This window comes from Schistocerca serialis, chromosome 4 (genome assembly GCF_023864345.2).
Source record: "Schistocerca serialis cubense isolate TAMUIC-IGC-003099 chromosome 4, iqSchSeri2.2, whole genome shotgun sequence".
Taxonomy (NCBI): Eukaryota; Metazoa; Arthropoda; class Insecta; order Orthoptera; family Acrididae; genus Schistocerca; species Schistocerca serialis.
This window is the reverse complement of record NC_064641.1, coordinates 814,096,292-814,116,898: the sequence shown is the minus strand read 5'-3', so window position 1 is coordinate 814,116,898 and position 20,607 is coordinate 814,096,292. Positions and strand designations below refer to the sequence as shown.

General features: G+C 38.9%; 1 protein-coding gene across 1 annotated transcript in view; it reads right to left on the bottom strand.

Moving 5' to 3' along the window:
* The window catches only part of LOC126474970 (uncharacterized), a 1,274,000-nt gene extending 1,253,600 nt beyond the window's left edge, over positions 1–20,400 (bottom strand). The window contains exon 1 of the mRNA XM_050102496.1: positions 20,153–20,400. The gene's annotated coding sequence lies outside the window, so the exon portion shown is untranslated. The remainder of the gene's footprint in view (positions 1–20,152) is intronic.
* Between the last annotated feature and the right edge of the window lie 207 nt (positions 20,401–20,607).

Genomic DNA, 20,607 nt, shown 5'->3' with positions numbered 1-20,607 from the left:
GGCAGAATAATAAAGAAGTAAAATCTGAGACGTGTATTTTGAGTAAAACCTGAAATTGTTTCTTCTGGACACTTCCTGCCATATTAAAATTATAGATATTGGTATTCCGGAAGAATAGATATATATTTTGTCATTATATTTTATCTTTCACTAGTGATAGGCGAAATGTCAAACTTTAATACGTTTATTCCCATCAAATATAATAAATCTGTACCTCCTTGTGATCCATAGATGGTCTGTAGCCGACAGTAGACACATTTGGTTTCTTAACTGACAGATTCCATATCATTTTAATGGAAACTTTGAAATAACTTTTGAAATATGGATCCAGCTAAGAAGGTAAGTATATATGGTGCTAGGCTTGTAAATTTTCCTTGATAATAGAATGGTGACTCTAGTTGATTTCAATGTAATGTCACAACTACAGTTTTGAGTTAAATAACTGTTGTAGATAGCTGAGTCAAAGCAGCTGATAGATCGTAATGATAGCAGGCCTAACATATATATACATATATAAAGACAACTAATTTCATCTGACCTAAGACTATTAAGATTGTAGTTTTATGATTTTTCTGCTACTGTGAAGTATTAAATATTCCAATCAAATATAATCAACGGCTCGGCCACACAGCCGTAACCTTATCCAAGAGATAAACTACTTTCTGCATGAGTTGTACAGCTCTGGGCATTGTGGTTCTAAAGGTTTCGCAGAACTCTTGACGTTATTCTACAAAAGTTTCTTTGTTCATGAAGTTTTGCTCGTCTGTCGTGAGCACGGAGAGTGCTTATATGGGATTTCCGTGCTAGTAGATGGTGACTAACATAGGAAGAAGTCTAGCTTCAGAACAAAATGTTCTCCTGGCTATAATCGCCAAAAAATGGACGTTAATTCTGCATAATGTCTATGACCCGAATATATCGACAATGTCTGATGAGGTCGTTACTTTATTTGCTGCTCAAAAAAGTGAATGTTACCATATCTGTAATTTTTCGAAAAAAATTATGAGACAAATGGGAAATTCCGTCATTCTGTGTTCTGAACGAAGTATTAGGCTCTTCATTATGGTCCCCCCATACCGGCGGCCAGGTTTAGGATCTGTTCCTTGACTTCCGATAGACATCGCAACATCTCCACACTGGAACCTAATGAATAAAATTCGAGTGTACGAAATATTGGGCCAGCTTCATAGCGCAAGAGCTACTAATTCGGATATATCAGGTCGTTAATGGCTAGAAACCTTCAGACAAAACATTATCTTCGTGTATAGCACAAGCGAGTGTTACTGAACTATTACTGTTCAGAATACACGGAAACTACGTATTAGATCATGTTGGATGCTGTGGGAAACTATTCGTAGATAATGAATACAGAATACAGAAAAATCGTAACCTCAGAGATCTGTAGAGAACTCCATGCTCTGAACGTGAGAACAAGTCTTTCGCAGATATCTCTCCAGCGATTGTAGCGAAAGCTTAATACCTGCAGACGGTCGATACGCCCTGGAGAGATTGGCAGTTCACTCTCAACACAAGCTAATGTGTGCACAAATAGGTGCAAAGATCCATATTAGTTATCATACTACAGTCGATCAATCACTGAAGCAGTCGAACACGTTGAATGTCTCAAAGTAGGCATACGGGGTGATATGAAGTTGAATGACCACAGTACTCACTAAATACTTATTGAAGACTGAGTTTAACAGAAAGATTCTTCATGTAGTATGGTCCATCCACATAGAATTTAGCTTACACGTCTTTACTTAGCATGCAGGATTGATACATGAAATAATGAAGAACCAAAGCGTGAATGCAACAGGGAGACAGTCTTTGTAGTCCAGTATCAGGCACTACATTGGATGTGTTGTGAAGTAGGATGTGCTTCACTACTAACATCCTGACGTCCCTAGCAGAGTCGGCCAAGATGTAGCATCATCCTAGGTCTACCTCGTCTAAAGTAAAAGAAGGTAAAATATATTGTAGTTCTTACGGTGGCTAACCAACACTCTTCCATTCCACGCTACATTTGCAATAGAGTAGGGGAGAAGCGACAGCAGTTCACGTTCTACACTCCAGTTCACGCATTATGGTGGGTTGCAGAGTATACAGGGTGTTACTAAAAATTATGGCCAAATTTTCAGGAAACATGCCCCACACACAAATAAAGAAAAGATGTTATGTGGACATGTGTCCGGAAACGCTTACGTTCCATGTTATAGCTCATTTTAGTTTCTTCTGCCTACGCTACATGGAGCACGTTATCATGATTTCATACGCGATACTCTACCTGTGCTGCTAGAACATGTGCCTTTACAAGTACGACACAGCATGTCGTTCATGCACGATGGAGCTCCTGCACATTTCAGTCGAAGTGTTCGTACGCTTCTCAACAACAGATTCGGTGACCGGTGTATTGGTAGAGGCGGACCAATTCCATGGCCTCCACGCTCTCCTGACCTCAACCCTCTTGACTTTCATTTATGGGGGCATTTGAAAGCTCTTGTCTATGCAACCCCGGTACCAAATGTAGAGACGCTTCGTGCTCGTATTGTGGACGGCTGTGATACAATACGCTATTCTCCAGGACTGCATCAGCGCATCAGGGATTCCATTCGACAGAGGGTGGATGCATGTATCCTCGCTAACTGTGGACATTTTGAACATTTCCTGTAACAAACTGTTTGAAGTCACGCTGGGACGTTCTGTTGCTGTGTGTTTCCATTCCATCATTAATGTGATTTGAAGAGAAGCAATAAAATGAGCCCTAAGATGGAACGTAAGCGTTTCCGAACACATGTCCACCTAACATATTTTCTTTCTTTGTGTGTGAGGAATGTTTCCTGAAAGTTTGGCCGTACCTTTTTGTAACACCCTGTATACACAGACGTATTTATGTTCACATAGTAAACATCAAATTCGAAGAGCTACAACCATGTATAATCTAATTTCTCGTGTGATAGTCAGCGAACTGTGCCTGCGATACCCAAAGTATTTGGTCATCCTTAAATTTCAAGTACACCTAACACATTGCTGTTGATGTAACAATTGACTTGTTACGAGTATATTGTAAGAAAACTTTCTTGCAGATGTCGGCCTTGCCGGAAAATGAGTGCTCTTTTACAGCGGGGTGTGGTTCAGGCCGTTTGTGATCGTTACGCCCACCCACCACCGCCCACCCCTACCCGCCGCCGGGTAGGCACGCTGGAGCGCAGCGAGGCGACTGCAGCGCCGCCGACTCCCTCGACCGTCAAACAAAAGGTACGAGAGGCCACTAAACCAGATGAGCGGAACGCAACTTTTTTCGGAGTTCCTTCCAATTGCTGCGCGAAATTCTTGGAGTGTGAAACAACCTGATTTTCATCCCTGGAAAGTGGAAATAAAGAACAAAGGCGAGATTTAAACTTTTTTAAGCCCCATTGCCTTTAAAGAAAGGAGTCCTGAGTTGGAGTTACCGATGTAACTCTCTGGAGGGTATGCCGAGAGCGTGCCAAACACGTAGCTCTTATCTGTCTCCTAGCAAAGAGGAGCGGAACGACATTATCACTGCGACAGTCCCATACACTGACAGGCGCATCGAATCACTGGACCTTGGTGATATAGCTTAGAGGCACAGAAAAAACTTACGTACTAGATAACATACCGAAAACCAACGCGGCCGGTGCTTCTGTCATTTGATAACTCTGTTTTACGTTAATTAGAAATAGCTGAAGGCATATTTTTGTGAATAATTCGTCTCCTAATGCTGCTGACATCATCAGATAGGGCCTTAAACATCCCTTCGATGGCCTAATGCTCTTATCATACCACTATTACAGAATTTCACCGTTTCATAACACTCCAGATCGATTTATATAAATTGACGCTGTTTATTCCATTGCTGGGAGGATTTTATTTCATTTCATTACATACTACAAACACCTATGGAGTATAATCGTATTGTTAAATACAGAGCTAAAAACTTCAACAGCCAGGACCGCTGATTATAGTTTTATTTTTGATGACTTGTTTCTGTAAATCTAAGTAGCTATTTTCTTTCTGTAAAGTATATGGGTCTCACATTAGAGTCTTTATATTTGCTGAAACAGATCACATAAAATATTATAATTAGTGGTATTGGTTGTTGAAGGTTTTACTTCTATATTTCACATAACTTCTATATTTCCCCCTTTGAGTAATGTCGAGAATAAGTAATTCGATTCGATTCATCATGTAACGTCTTTTTTACAGGTAGATGCAATGGCAACGATATTACCTAGTTATCAAAACTAGAAATCTAACTAATAGTGAAACAGTCATTTAAACTATCCTTCTCAACCAATATACTATCGAATATAGAAACAACGTAATGTGAATCTCTCATGCGTATGAGTAAAAAATGTTTTTGGCCATGAACAGAACTACATGAGATTAAACTAGAAATGTACTGAAAAATATAATATGTACGAGAGACTGCCTAACAGAGGCATATGTGACGAAAATAACACATAGCTCCCACGTGTACTGTGCACTGTTGTGCAACTTCGCAGTAGATTAAAACCTTGTACCGGACTGGAAACAAGACCATGAAACTTTGTTTTCTGCTGGCATTGCTCCCAGCAACAGGGTAGTCTCGGTGAGACTCATAACCCACCCCCACAGCTTCATGTCTACCACTACGTCTGTACTATTTTGCTTACGTTGCTGGGATAATATATCCAGAAGAATTGATAACCCAAATAACTGGCTTAACAACACCACCGGCGTTTGTTTCCCGACGGTATACCTCACTGTCCTTTGTACACCAGTGGTTCCCGCCTGCGTCCGGAATTTCATTTTTTCTTAGTTAGTATTGGTTTTTCCGTCTTAAGCTTACTGCAGTTTATTTAAAGAGAATTTCACAGCAGACACGCTTGGATTTTATTTATAAAGCATCTTCCGTGGCCACTGGTGTTTTGTTACATGTCCTCCAAACCACTGCTTCATCACTCCTTGTTACGGTTGATGCCGGAAGACTTAATTTCAAGTTTACATTTGGTAGTTTTTGCCATTCCGCAGTACTTCTTGGGCAGGATTTGGGTTATTATAATTTCACCTCAATTTAGTTAAATCGATCTGAAGTTATTTGTATTTCTCGTTCTGCAAAATGCTACAGTTCGACACAAGAAGGGAAGAAGCAATAATTTGGATATGATGTAAAGAAACACTCAGCAACCACAGAAGACGAGCCGGCCGCTGTGACCGAGCGGTTCTAGGCGCTTCACTCCAGAACCACGTTGCTACTACGGTCGCAGTTTCGAATCCTGCATCGAGCATGGATGTGTGCGATGTCCTTAGGTTAGTTAGGTTTAAGTAGTTCTAAGTCTAGGGGACTGATGACCTTAGATGTTAAGGCCCATAGTGCTTAGAGCCATTTGAACCATTTTTGAACAGAAGACGCTTTACAAATGAAAGTGAAACGCATCCGTTATAAAATTCTCTTTTAATTAAATTGCAGTACGCTTAAGGCGGAAAACAAATAACAAAACAATGGTTCAAACGGCTCTGAGCACTATGGGACTTAACGTCTTGAGGTCATCAGTCCCCAAGAACTTAGAACTACTTAAACCTAACTAATCTAAGGACATTACACCCATCCATGCCCGAAGCAGGATTTGAACCTGCGACCGTCGTGGTCGCGCGGTTCCAGACTGTAGCGCCTAGAACCGCTCGGCCACCCTGGCCGCCGCCGATAATAACTGATTATAACAGCTGCTGCCGTAGACGGCCATGCAAACTAACATATTTATTAATTCTGCTTTGAAGTACCATTGCCTTTCGCAAGAAATCACAGATGTTATTGCAACACAGAGACATCAAGTGGTACACGAATATACTGCGTTGTACCAGTCTCATCCTGCATTCAAAACAACAGTCTGCGCGGAGATCGTGCTACATGATTGTAGAAGATTGTGACATGAATTTTTTTTACAGCCATCATGATAGTGCATGTTAATATATCTAAAGCAATTGTAAAGCACATTTCAATTGGCACTAATTATTTCATCAGTGATTTGGAAATGACACCACTGCGAAAGTAATTATTTTTTATACAAATGTAATAACCGTGGGCCCACTTCTGTTGTTCAGGATTACGGAGCGAGGAGGCGCAATGATTAGCACACTGGCCTCGCTTTCGGGAGGACGACGGTTCACACCCGCGTCCAGCCATCCTGATTTAGGTTTCCCGTGACTCCGTAAATCGCCTCAGGCGTCTATGAAAGCACAAGGCCGATTTACCCCTACATCTTTCCCTGATCCGAGATTGTGTTCCGTCTTTAATGACCACGTTATCGACGGGACATTAGACACTGTTCTCCTCCTCCTCTTTCTTTTTTTTAAGATAATATGTTTCATGGGCGTTATGAGTCCATGGCAGTTTAGAGATGTGGGATTTTGGCTGGGAAAAATGCGAAACCACTTTTAACCACATCAGATGAAATGATGGGTGGATGAATCTATATGTCACTGTGGTCGAAACTGGAACCATCCCTTAAAAAAAATTGTTGTCCTCGTTTTTCCAGTTTCTTCTTATATTCCTTGCTTACTATGGTAATAAAGGTTAGGTCACCCCATGAAACTACGTTATCATAAATTTTCTGTTCATGAAGGTTTTCCTGCTTATACAAAGTTTCTTGATTAAAACAGTCTTTGATCGGAAACATCCAAACATGTTGATACTCAAGATTCAAGCAAAAATACGATGAGATAGTTTCCCACTTTCCTATCAATAAATCTAACATTTTCAACGACTTTAGCTGATATGATGACATCTTTCCAAAACTTACCCTACACACTGTTACTTTCAGATTGCATTTAATGGGTTATTGTACACTGCGCAATGGACCACATTTTCGAAACCCCATAATAGTATCCTATTTCGAGGCAGAAGTTTGAAATTAGACTCAAAGGTGGCTACCACTTTCCACTGTAACGATTCAAACGAAGTGCGTCCTGTGAGGTAATCCTAGGTCTCAGCACTCTTCAAACAGCAAGCTATCGACACATGCTGAAAAAGGGCACAGCTCAGAAGTTCGTGAGATGTTAATGGCGCCAAAATGCAATGGAATTTCACCTCAGTTCAGTCCAACACCAGCGTGTTGCCTTGTCACACGGTGGGAACGTGGACACCCCCTCCCCTTACCCACGCAGCAACCCTTGTTTCGATGTCTCAGCGATGGAGGTCAGAACCACGTCGCCAAACATTGAAATTGTGCGATTTTGTTATGGCTGGCCGACAAAAACATTTCAACAACCACCATAGAATCGATAAACTTGATAAACTTTTACACTGCTGACAACCTCGGACCTTTCAGTTCTGCTGCAACGACATTGTGGGTCTGCAACATCACTGGACGTGATCGAACCTCCTCGAGTACGGCACGACCGCACTTATGCTCTGGTGTAAACGATGGAACCGTTAGCGATCTTACAAAACCATTCGACGCAATTGTAACGTGGATACAAGGCCGAAAAAGGTGCTTTCCTTTTCACAGTCCACCTTGCTGTTCACGTCTCCAGGACAGAAATGATGTCGCAGGGAACGCCGCTTTTGCACCATTGTAGGGGCTGTTTGATTGCACCCTTGAGCAAATTGAAAACCTCTACGTATCGATGAGAAACAATTAGGAGGTTTCGTGAAAGTGACTGGAGCGCTTCGATCCAGAACCATGTGGATGCTATGGTCGTGCGTTCGAATCCTGCCTCGGGCATGGATGTGTGTGTGTCGTTAGGTTAGGTTTACGTAGTTCTAAGTCCAGGGAACTGATGACCTCAGATGTTAAGTCCCATAGTGCTTAGCGCCATTTTTTTTTAACTGGCTGTTTCCTTTGGTTCCTCAGTACAGTTGGATTCACGAAAGGGTGTGACGTAATGTTTAACAGAATTATATTTAACAGAATACTAACCTTTTGTATAGAGGAGCGGAGACCAAACTGTGTTCGACCCTCCAGATTGAAAATTTCTGTGGTATTCTGAAGAACGGGATGTTCTCTAATATAACGTCATATGGGAATTCATTTCTCATGCATGTCTACCTCCATTGCTCGATGTTTACAATGACTCCGTCGTAGGCGAACTGTTACATGGTAAACTATTCCGTCCGTCTATTTACATTCTTTTGGTTGGCCAGTTGGAAGCACCTTTAATTTTTGTTCGTGCAGTGCAGAATCTTACAATTATCCACATTGCGAGATAGTCAGTAACCTAGGTAGGTATTCTTTGGAGAGATAACTTGATCTGTTATTTCATATGGAATAAATTTTTCTATCAGATAATTTTATCAACTATGAAAAGTTTGAGATGATTGTTGATATTGTTCGCCAAAGAAAACACGAATAATCATGGTCCTGTTACACTTCTCTTCTTTCCTCCGAGAATTACTGCCGTGGCTGTTGATGAATTTCCTGCCGACATAATGTGATACTTTCTACCGCCCAGGAAATGTTAAAAAAAGTGACAACTATTATCCTGGTTCGATATCCAGTAACAACGTATTCCCTTTAGTACACGGCACGGAATTTGAGATGTTATGTATGGATAGTTACCTATTCAAAGGTAAGTAGTTAACATAACATCCGGAGCCATGTGTTTCAGATTCGAAAGGTCAAGTTTTCGCTTGTCATCGGCAACGAAATCAATATACAGCAATCGCAAGTTCGTATTGGAGAAAGATGGCGAACGTAATCGGAATTATACTTTTCAAACGAACCATCCGGGTATTTGATTTAAGGTAATTAATGAAATATCGGAAATTCTAAATCTGATAGACCTGACGAAAACGTCACCCACTGACTTCCTGACTATGAGGCCACCGTTGCACTATCTCACCCAGCGTTTGTAATACGATTTAGTTTGTAAATAAAGGAGTGAATCCTTTCATAACATGGCAAGTAGACGAAGGTCACATTATATTGCAGATTATATATAGTAGTTTGACGTTGAGCTAATCTCATCTACTTTCAAGCTTCGTAATACCTCATGGTGGTGCAGCTTCCGACTCCAAGGCAGCCAGTTCGGATTCCGAAAATGGAAGAAATTTTCATGGCCAAAAGTTGAGGCTCACTGTGACGAGAGGAGCCGGCACACAATTCTAGACTGATTGTACCTCAGTGTCATAGATTTAATCACAGATCTCATATTAGTTGCCCATGGAGTATGGACATGAAATACTTGGAATGGTCAGTAGAAAAAGCTGTATTGTGTGAGAACACAAGACTGATGATGAACATTTCAGCACGGCAAGGCCTATAAATGTTTAGGGGAGATACTAACACGTTGTATGAAGCAGGACGATCGCGTAAAACCAGGTGAATTGAAGACTGAGATTTGCGGGCAGTGTAGTGTATATGTGAATTAAATCCCAAGCTAGATGCTAGTGCGAACAATTACAGCATAATATTCCAGTGTTACTTATCTTTATCAAATTTGGATGACAACAGATATTCAACAAATTCAGAGACCCTCTGATAGAATCGTAATAGGTCAGTATGGCACGTACTGAATTACAATAGCAACGATCGGACAACTTAAATGGGAATGTTTAGAAAAATGACGGCGTAGTTCAAACGAAATGGGTCCGCTACATTTAGTGAACCTTTATTCGAAGATGTCGGTGCTGCGATTATCACATCAGCAACATATACCTCGAGCAGGCTTTTTTAGAAAATTGTAAGGTGGTGTAAAGAGGCACATAACAAATAGAATGTAAAATTTCCCTCTCTGAGTTCTCAAAAAGAATTTAAAAAAATTAACTAACGTTGCTGGTACAATATAGGTTCTGATATTGACTGAACAGAGGTTTGCGGAATATTTATGTATTTCTAGATCATTCTCTTGCACGGGAATTTTAATGTTTGTAGCCGGCATGGTGCGGAACACTTGTGTTAAGGGAGACTAATCTGATAACAGATCCGGCTTTGTGTCTGTCGCCAATATGTGGAAACTGTGAATTTAGTATTTTACTTTATGATAGTTTTAGATATAAAAGAGATCAAATGTTGATCGAATCGAGTCACAAAAAAATAATTGTGCAACTGAGATGCCGGATAGTGGGGCCGACATTAGGGCTGGTACAGATGGTAGCTTAATTACCTCAAGAGATGAACAGACAGGCCAGTGATTTCTGTTTCTACCTCGACTCTAATATCTAATAAAATAGAATATAATAAATGTTATTACTGATAGTATTGTTTCTTGTTCTTACTTCACGACTGAGTACACAATTCTGGTTTTTCTACAACTTACGTTCACAAAATATGTAGTTATAGTCCAGTCTACAATCAGAAACCACAGTAATGTGAATACAACACTCTAACGCTACTTGTCCATTTCAGGTGTAGTATCCTAATGAGTATTTTCGTATGTATATGAAGAGCTATTTACGGAACTTCATAGGTTAATACAACAATTATCTCTAATACTTTTCCGCCTATTGTACATAGTAGAAACTAGATATTCAGTATTTTACTTATCGTACTTTTAGATATTAAGGCGATCAAATGTTGAACGACTCTTGTCACAATAAAAATAAATGTGATACTGAGATGGTGAAAATAAGTATAAACATGAAAATAACAGCTACATTGACATCTGTACCATACTCAACCAGCAAGCTAATGATCTGTGGCAGAAAGTACCTTTTGTAGCATAACTGAGTTGTCAAACGCTGTTCCCCTCGAGAATAGCGCGTGGGAAGAATGATTGTTGGTCAGCCTCTGGACTGGCTGTAATTTTTCGAATTTTCTCCTCGTGGTCATTACGCGAGACGTTTGTGGTAGGAAGTAATATGTTGTACGACTCTTCACGTAAAGTGCACTCTCCGAATTTCAGTAGTACGTCTCTCCCTGACGCACAATTCCTCTCTAGCAACTTCCTCCTGTGGAAATCGTCGTGCATCTCGTTAACGCTCTCATACCGAGTTAACGATCCCGTGACGAAACGCGCCACTCTTCGTTAGATCTTCTCTGTCTCTGGTAGGGTGCTAGATAAATGAACGATACTCAAGAATGTGTCGAACATGTGCTAAGAAGCCACTTCCTTCGCTGGTGACTTACATTTCCTTCAGATTCTTGCTAAAAATCTGAGTCTGACAGCTGCTTTTCCAACTATTTGGTTTATGTGTTCATTCCACTTTAGGTCGCTGTGGATAGTTCCTCCTAGATGTTGTACGACGCACATTATTGCCAGCGGTTTGTCATTAATAGCGTAGAACTTTTACTTACATTCAGGGTCAACTGTCACAGCCTGCAGCATTCATCAATTCTCTGGCAGTCATTCTGTAAATGTTTATTACCTTCTGGCGTTGCTGCTTGTTTTAGAGACTACCAAATCGTCTGTCAACAACGTTAGGGAACATCTGACGCTTTCTATGGATCATTTAATATATATTGTACACAGTAACGCACCTATCACACTTCCTTTGGGTACTCTGGAAAATCTGATGTAACATGTCGTCAATTAAACCCTTACAATACATACTATTCCACCTTATTTCTATTTAAAACTATTTTAATAGTGTGTGTATTTAATATAGTTGGGCTGATAAAGCATACACTAAAATCTCTCTCCAATCAGAATGAATGTTAACATAGAAAGCATGTTGCGTTTTTCAGTCTGTGGTGTAAAGACCACGCTTGCCAAAATCTCACAGTACAGAGGCTGACGACAAAATAGGCACAACTCACGTTGTGTAGCCAGTGGACGACTGAGAACAGTATTTAGCCAAAAATCGTTACGAAATTTAGTGGTCGTACAAGTGGCTAACGGAATACAGAGATTTCGGGACTTATTATTTTAAAATAAAGGGTTATTAACATTTCAGTAGGTTATTCTTAAGTATGCCCTTTCAACCGTGATATAGTAAAACTAACTATATGCATTTACTGAAAAAGGGACGTTGGTTCGGAATTTTATATCGGTTGAAATCAGTTTTGTTCTCCAAACTAAGTACAGCGCTGTAGCGCCTGTGAAAAACAAATGTTTATTCAGACGATTCCTAAAGTACTACGAATAAAGCACTATTTAGTAATTAATATTTCTCATGTCTTCCTAAACGATAATTTCAGAAATATTCTTGGAATCTATGGATATTAATGATAGATAAATCAGATGTTGCCCGTCTATGTACGTCAGTCTTCTCACAGCATCATTAGCGATTATAACAATACTACCAATACGGTGAATTAAGAACCATCAAAGCTGCTGAAATACTTATGGAACTTTACTGAAGCAAAATGTGTGATGTAAAGTATTCGAACGTCATCCAGCACGTTCACAGTTTATTGCTCTGAGCGGCAGTCTCTAATATCTACCCCCGTACCTCCTGTTAAGAGCTAGTTCGCCGCCAATGCGTGGTGTGCGTAGCAGGTCACAGATGGCAGCACTGTAACCCTAGTCCGTTGTTCGCTGCCGCCGTTCGCCAATTAAAGCCTCTGACGTAGGACGTCGCGTTAATAGAGCAGAGGATGATGAGCAATTCGCGCTAATTCCGTCGTTAAGGTATGGTTTTAACTCAGCGGTAATAAAACTGTTACGAGTTTCTGTCATTTACAGTCGCCTGTAAATTAATTATCATTTAATTCAATAACATGTCCGTTTGCAAACGGTGGGTGTGATTGCATTTCAAAGGAATCGATGAAGATTCATTGATTACATTCCTCTTTAAAGGTAATGACTGGGAAGTCTCTCAGTAATTCATTATAAAGACAGTCATTAGTGATATACGAGAGAAACGTCCATCAGTTTTTCTTTCTCTTGGAGTTACAATAATACTACCGCATGTACCGTTGTTAATGGATGGAGTAGGTAGTGACACCCGTCCAGGATTTTTTAATAAGAAGTAACAGGTTACACTTAATTGTTATTTTTTTCCTTACATATAATAATGCGCAGTCTCAAGCAATTTTAGATACGCTTGAAGACTCCAAAAGTTCTGTGACACATACTGCCAATCAGCATAGACAGAACCCTCTAATTAGACCACAAAAATGTTCCTGCGAAACATGCACAGTAAAAAATGACATATGCAAAGTTTGAGTGTCCTTCAGTGACAATGTGAAATTTTAAGTCATCTGCAACGAAGAGAGCAAATGAGTCACTATAAACGTAAAGAATCATGGAACACCTAAGGACGTCCTGTGATAAGTATCTGAAATTTCAGTCATCAAAGTTCTTTGTGTTATAGCCGAAGATTACTTGCGTTTGCAATAGAATGAAGTGAATCAGTTCTACAGAGTTTCATTCCAAGTGGTAACATTTTGAGATACAGTACCCCTCTCTTTAGTTATCTATAAATTACCGCTATTAGTTCACGATTCAATCGTACATGATGGAGGTGAAACGTCCTACCACTAACATAAAGCATATAACTGAACATTACGGTAACATCGTGAAATTTGAAAGACTGCTTGTGTTATCTAAGAGTAGAACACGGTGTTAAAATGGCACACCGATTTAATTTTGTGATTAATTAAAGATATCTAAATACAGATTTCGTCGTACCACACCTGGAGGAACTAATTTCGTTAATGGCTAACACAGTACACTCATGCATTTACACTGGCAACATCGCTATTGCAAACGCAATCGTACTGTAATCTCATAGCATAGGCAAATACTGTAGTATAAAGTTTCTTAATACAGGAATGTAGTCCCTTGCCCCTACTGCTGAATCTATGCATCAAAGAAGCCATGACAGAAATAAGGAAATGTTTAAGAGTAGCATTAAATTTCAAGGTGAAATGATAGCTGGTGACATTGCTATCTTGAGTCGGATTAAATTTCAAGGTGAAAGGATAGCTGGTGACATTGCTATCTTTAGTAAAAGTGAAAAAGAATTACGGCATCTTTTGAATGGAACGAACAATATAATGAGAACAGAATAGGGACTGAGAGCACATCGAAAAAAGATGAAAGCAATGAGAAATAGCAGGAATGAGATCAGCGAGAAACTTAAAATTAGAATGATGACGGAGTTAAAGAATTCTCCTTCCCATACAAAGTAACCCATTATGGACACAGTAACGAGGACATAAAAATGAGAGTAGTTAATGGCAAAACGGGCATCTGGTGATATTAATATGAAGAATAATTTAATGAGAATGTACTTTTGGAGCACTTATTGTAAGGTACCGAAACGTGGACTGCGGGATGACCGGAATAGAAGAGAACAGAAGAGTCTGTGGTGTGGTGCTACAGAACAATGACGAAAATTATTTCGAATGGTACGGTAGGTAAGACTTGAGGAGGTTTTCTCCAAATTTGGCGTGGAAAGGTATGGAAAACAGAGAAAAGAATAAAGGACGAGATGGTATAACATCTGTTAAGACACCATGGAATTACTTCCATTTACCAGAAGGAGATGCTGACGTGAGTCTGTCAAACCTTCCTCTGTCACATGTAACAAACGCAATGGCAGATTCCTATTGGCCTGCTTCTTAGCTATGGAACATTTCTCATATATTTTATAAACATGCAACGTATGCTTTAACATGTAATTTATCACTGCACTCATCTGTCCAAGGGTTTTCGATGCTGACAAAGGCAGAACATATGTTCTCCTTCGTACGTCATTTGTCGGAAACGTCGTTTCATATCTTGAATCTTTCAGGTAATCTTTCAGGTACTAGGATGGGTGTATTGTCGTATGTGATTCACTGTATATCAAAGGATATTGCAGAAAGTTTATTTCGCCTATATCCAAGGATATTACCGAAAGTTTATTTCGCCTGATTATTCAGTATACTTCTCCAACAGAATTTTCACACGAAGTGGTGAAGGAATGTAATCTTGTAGTCTAAAATACCCTAACTGACTCATCCTTAAAACGCTACAAAGTAATTTATAGATACATAGAGGATAAGTACTCTTAAGAATATTTACTAGTGTATGTAATACAGTTTATGGATTCAACGGACGAATTTTTTAGTGGTGAGGTCCTTCAATCATCTTCGGTTGTGCAACATGACACCTTGAGAGACTTGCATATTTGGTTATACTTAGTATGCTACATCACTCTAGCAGAAATTGACTTAATAATGAGTGGTGGCTGCACATAATCGTAACCCTTATGAATAGAATGAAGTTGCCTTATTTCCTGGAATCGTTTGTGACATCCATAAAATCGTAAACCATGATGCAACAAATTGCCTCTTACGACAAACTGATGCCATAATGAGTCTTACGACCTTTGCTGAAGTAAGCCTAACAGACTTTAGCATTGTTGACTTTGGTAGGTGTTAGTGTTTATTACGAAGGGAGTAGTAACTGTGAGCTGATATCCTTACAGGTAATGTTGCGCATTAACTATTGGTATTTTATACTACACGATTCAGGAATGCTAAATTTTATGATCCAAACGATCATTTGTTAACACAAGCGCCCTACCTCTAAATCAGTGTTATTTTAATTTCGTTACTTAATGAACGTACTAACACGATCAATAGAACGTGAGTTGTTTGTGGTACTACAAAACCTTTACTTTTAAAAATTCCCTGTCATAATAGAAACTGTTTAATAATACAAGTTCGCAAGTTTGCACCTTTGTATGTGGCATAGGTGCTTCCTTCATAATAATCGTTTTACAACAGCATCATAAACAGATTGGCTGCATACTTACAGAACAAATAGTCGCCAGCCACTTACTATCGAACAGTAACGAAGCCTATGAATGAAGAATAGTTCCAGATATTATTTGGAGTTGAACTTCAGGTATCTTGGGGGCTGGGGGGTTGGGTTGTTTGGGAAGGAGACCAGACAGCGAGGTCATCGGTCTCATCGGATTAGGGAAGGACTGAAGTCGGCTGTGCCCTTTCAAAGGAACCATCTCGGCATTTGCCTGGAGCTATTTAGGGAAATCACGGAAAACTTAAATCAGGATGGCCGGACGCGGGATTGAACCGTCGTCCTTCCGAATGCGAGTCCAGTGTTTAACCACTACGCCACCTCGCTCGGTCTTCAGGTATCTCCTTGAGAATGAATTAAACTATTTGTCTGTATTTATGTGACACCAATCAAAAATCATAAAAATATATTGCAGAATTTCTACAGTAAGAAGATTATAAAAGAAGACAATTATTAACGAATTTTGATATGTATATAGTTAACGTCCAAAATTATATATATATATATATATATATATATATATATATATATATATATATGTGTGTGTGTGTGTGTGTGTGTGTGTGTGTGTGTCATTCATTTTGGAAGTTCACTACACACATATTAACATATAATTAAGCTTTAAGTATTAGTTATTTTACTGTACTGATTGTTGTGAAAGGTTAAAATTTACTGGTAGGCCTGGGCTTAGAACCTGGAGACATATGAATACCCTTTCTGCTCGATCTCATGGACTGTATCTGTCACCGACGACCACTCTCTCCTTTTACAAAGCAAGACCCTCTAGAAACAATAAAGGGAAAGGACAGCAGCCCAGGACAAATTGAGGTTTACTGTGGTTCACTAACCGTCCTCGGATGTTAAAGCGTCAGTTGTCGAATCCCACTTTGGTGCACAGGTCAGACTGATCACATACAATCGCAGCACACGGAACTGTAAATGGATTCGAGTAATAATATTTCGAAAAACAGCCCTCTACATCGATAGATATCGACACATAAATGGTAACGTGCCACAGTGTTAAAGCTCTGTGGGATTATTCAATACAGGTTAGTCATACGCAAATAAGAGTAGATTTTTAGTCATGTAACGTCACTTCACGAAATCCTACAGGTTTAACACACCAGGCACCTTCTACCACTACATTACATAATCAGGTCCATATAATTTTCCAAATGTTTTGACTGTGTACAATAGCTTGTGCACCAGTGACACAACTTATTGTCGAGAACCATAAAACACTTTGGAATGTGAGGGTGATGATGAAAATGCTACTAGCACACTGTGTGGCAAAAGGTTTTGCTTTTCCTGTTATCTTTTTCGAAATGGGTCTTAGATATTCCCAGAAGTAAAAGCAATGAATGCTACGAATGAAGTCTTAAACTTAAAATCATTTTCAGCGTAGTCAAATAGAGTAAGTATAAAATATTAAATGAAGATATACTGGGAAGAGCACGCCGATATAGAAGGCTATGGACGACCCTCCCGGCAAGAAATGAATTCTGAGGAACGGTGTTTAATCGAAGCATAGTCAAGTAGGCCCCAGAAGATAGTAGATAGGGCAATTTGTAGGGGCAGATAATCACTAAAATACAAAAATTAATATTTCGGGTAGTGATGGTGTAGTAGTTACATAGAGCAGGGACAAAGAGGACAGCTGTACAGCAGCAAAAATGAGAAAAATTGTATTAATGGCATACCAACCATTCAGTGTAATTGTTGAAGTATAATCCGATGCTCGAATATTCAGGAGAAGCTAATGAAGAACCATCAGGTATGATTTACAATTTCATACACACAGCCTTCTTCACGAATACCATATCTCAATAATCATTCGTCATATGTGATAGAATTTGAGCTTATCTTCTCGATCATTGAAGGGTACGATTGCTTATTTGCCTGCATACTCGTTCGCTTGAAATACCTTCCATAGCTCATGTCCTACCAGCAAAATTTGTCGACGTTTTTTGGAATAATGCACAGCCTATAGACGAAGTGATTGTGATAGGTGAATGCTTCACATGCTGTGTTCTTAAACACATACAGCAGTGCAGTCATAATAATTGTTAGATTCTCATTTACACATTACAGGCTATGTTAATTTCTGCCACACATATCATTCTCAGTTATGAGCACATCACAAAATTTTATTAACAGAAGTGAGTTACGAGCATGTTCGAAATAAGGAAGTAACAAGAATGAACACTTATTCAGACACATTGACTAACAACAGCATTAGCATTTTAAAAGAGCTTCTTTCATTAATGAGTACATATCAGCACACAGGATCCAAGTGTTTAAAATAGCAATAGGTGCCAAATAAGATAAACCGCAAACTTGTCTGCAGGCTTATAATCCATCTAAAGATGTTGTATGTTGGAAACTGATTTCTATTTAAGGAAGAATTTGAATTCGAAAAAATGTCCACGACGTCTACACACCCATGCATCGGAAATGTGCAAACAGTTTAGGAAATATACGAAAGATTTTCTTGTTAATGCTAATTTCAGCAGGCAGCTCATATATCCAGTAAGTAATATTTTTATCTGAATCCGTAAACAAGAACATATTATGTACCAAATATAATGTATCCAAGTATGAATGCAATGGCCATCATCAGCTAAAAGAATTGTCGTCAAGAGACGTCTACTCTGTTTAATATTTTCTTTATACACACATTTATTCTGCACCTAAAATGAAGATAAGATTTCACATTCTATGACTTCATATTAATGCAAACATCCAACGTGCTAGAGTAATTACAGGAAGCAACATTTATTAATTAATACATTGGAGAAATAGTCAAAGTGTCAAAGTTCACATTTATTTACCTAATTATTAGTTTCGGCTCGGGATCCGCTTTCAAATCACCCAGGTAGTCAAATCGCTATTTCCTAAATATAAGAAACATGTGAAGATAACAAACATATACATACAAAATTGGAATTTAGTAGCTACAGAGCATGCAACAATGCTCTGCTTTGTAACTGCTCATTTGCACTTTTATGTGTATGTGTTTGTTTTCTTGACATGGTTGTTATATTTTGGGAAACACGATTTTGGCTGTCTGGATGACTAGAAAGGGGGTTTGAACTGAAGCTAGCATCATGTACATAAGTGAAATTTTCAAATTCGGCTTTCTTCTGTTGCATTTATATCAATGATTAACGTTACTCACGTGTAAATGAAACTAATGGCAACTAATGGGGACTAATGGCAAAACAATTTGATATATTAATAATTCACTGTATTGTGAGTGACACTGAATCAATGTAGAAGTGTCCTGGAGCTTTCAAACACAAAGTGAGTCGCTGAAGACAATCAGAAAATATATGTCAATTAGATATGTAACTACCTACACTATTAGTTATGATTAGTGATTACCAATCCATTAGTCACTAGAAAATCATTTAGGAAATTCTCATTACCAGGTATGAGTACTCAACAAATAAGATACGAATATCTCATGCTCTACTTGGTGGCGAATGCAGCTGAAGTGAAATCATAATGCAGTTTTACGAATTTAATAATAGGTAGTTCTGATAATATTGGAACAGAATTTGATCGTAAGGATGTATTAGTCATTATGATCTTTCCTTTACTTTTCATTATTTTGTTGGACAGTATTCCTACATTCAGGACACATTGGCATTTAGGAGCCTCTAAATGTAAGCGCTTTCGCCATTTAACTGTTCATTTATTGCTTTATTTATAAAGGATTTTTGACTGTTCATTTCTTTCCTTTGTCCTAAAGGAAATTAAAATCTGGACGGCGAACCATAAGACATACAGTCTTGCTGAATATTACAGAGCACTGATAATGAGGAATCAGATATTCACATTTGATTATTACAAGAAACTTTGCTTGATTTTACAAAAAATAGCAACATACTTTTAGTACAGCATATAGTGTGTCATTTTTCTTAAGTGGAATACTGTTAATTAACGAAGTAGCTATTCCACAAACTTTGAATTTGTCAGTCTAAGTTGTAAGTGTTTATATTCATATTTGTATCTCTAGAATCATTTATTCTATGTATGGAAACTTTGGATCTGCACTAAACTCTGGTGTTGAATTTAAAGGACATAAAAATGATGTGATATGTTTATTTACTTCTTAGGAACCCAAAATTGCAGCAGGCAGAGAGTACACATGAGTAAATTATACCCACATACGTGGACAGATGCGTTCTTCAAATTCATTTCCTAAGAAACTCAATAGCTTTATGAAAGTCCCTCATCGTCAGCGATAAACTGCAAAAGTCCATGATGTACTACTAATTGTTTCATATGAGTAATGGTAGCAAATGATGATCACTTTTCTTCACAAATATACAGCCTAGCGAGTACGACTTAGGTAGCTCACATTGAAATAATAAGTACTGTTTCGGAAATAACAAAAGTGTTGAGTTAACTGGATGAGAGTCGTAAATAAATTTACTAATAAGAGCATTTAGTCTAATGTTACGATACCTGTAAATGAAATTCTGAAGTTAGGATAATATGTTTACCTATTTACCTTAAATGCTGCACCAAGAGTTTCCTTGCCAACCGGAATTCAGTTCAAAAAACACTGACTGTCGTTACTGTTGCGTACGTTTTCAGATTCTATCTTATAGAAGAAAACGCCTCTTTAAATATGAACGGTGAGGGTGCTAAATTCCAGCAAGAGTTCTCCCTCCACCGCACATTTAAGCACTTAGGGTTTTAGAAATGTGGCAAATCAGCTGCAAAATCCCATTTCTTCATGTTGATGGTAACGTATGTTAACACACAACAACAGTGAATATAGGTCGAGGTGATGTAACAACGAATGACAGTTTACTTGTTCTCCACGAACACCAGACTCAGAATACGTCGGCGCGGCAAATGTGCGGCGCGACAACGGTGAACAGCGCAAGGTGAGGGGCACAGGCACGCGGGACTGCCTACCCAGCCGTCCGACAGGGGCACCGGCGGCGGACTGAGCGCTCA